Source organism: Choloepus didactylus, chromosome X, assembly GCF_015220235.1.
Source record: "Choloepus didactylus isolate mChoDid1 chromosome X, mChoDid1.pri, whole genome shotgun sequence".
Classification (NCBI taxonomy): domain Eukaryota; kingdom Metazoa; phylum Chordata; class Mammalia; order Pilosa; family Megalonychidae; genus Choloepus; species Choloepus didactylus.
Window position 1 is genome coordinate 152,094,040 of NC_051334.1, and position 1,068 is coordinate 152,095,107.

The 1,068-nt window shown below is 34.1% G+C and overlaps 1 non-coding gene across 1 annotated transcript; it reads right to left on the minus strand.

The window, feature by feature from the left end:
• Positions 1-600: 600 nt before the first annotated feature.
• On the minus strand, positions 601-767 carry LOC119523910. The gene has a single exon (XR_005214713.1). It is a non-coding gene; the product is annotated as a U1 spliceosomal RNA (small nuclear RNA).
• Between the last annotated feature and the right edge of the window lie 301 nt (positions 768-1,068).

Below are 1,068 nucleotides of genomic sequence, written 5' to 3' on the forward strand. Positions count from 1 at the left end.
TAGGAATGATACCATTAGAATCTGTATAGCCTGAGATGATTATTCCTAGGGGAATCACACTAATTTATATGCATATGATTTTGTAATATAGTTTATTATATTGCACATACCACATATATACACACATATTTATATTTCCATAGAAAATTTCAGGAAAAATACATAAAATAAGCATGACTTCTAAGGCATGGAAATGTAGGGTCAAGAAGGAGAGTGGGGGAAAATTTTATTTATATATCATGTTTGTAATGAAAATATATGTATTTAATATACATATGCATACATATTCACATACATATTTATTTAAGTACTGTGAGCACATATTGCTTTCATAATAATGGAAGAAGGGAGGAAGGAAGGAAAGAAAGAAGGAAGGAAGAAAATGAGGGAAGGAGGGAGGAAGGGATGGAGAAAGAAATGGATGAAAAATGGAAAATATAAAATAAAGGAGGGAGGGACAGCAGGAAGGAGAGAGAAATGGAGAGAAGGAAAGAGGGAAAGAGAAAAGGAAAGTAATTCTAAATACCCAAACACACTATTGTCAAATCTTTTATGCTTTTAATTGTATTTTGTACATCAAACTTTTTTTTTAATTTTGGGGGAAAGCATGCACGGCAACCCTTCATTCACCAACACAAATTATGCAGTCAGAGCTTTCTGCATATGGGGAAATCGCAGGGGTCAGCAGGTCCCAGACTGCAGTGGAGCAGCCTTGCCCTGCAAAAACCATCTTCGTGATCATCATATCTTCCCTGCCAGGTAAGTATACATCAAACTATTTTGTGTGTCTTTTTGTCTCCATGTTAAAATCTCCAGTTGTAAAGACCCTTATGCGGTACATTAGAAAGGAGTAATAGAGTTAAACTAGTAAATAATGTAAGCACTTTGGCAGCTGTTATATTGAGTAAAGTGAGAATGCCCTGGCAAAGTAAAATAAAATAACTGAAATCTATTCAATATTATCATATACTTATTGAACAATCTGTGAGCAATTAAAAAATAAACCACCCAAAACGTCCTTAACAAAGAGTAAACTTCAAGATGAGAATTCAGGATATCCAATATCCA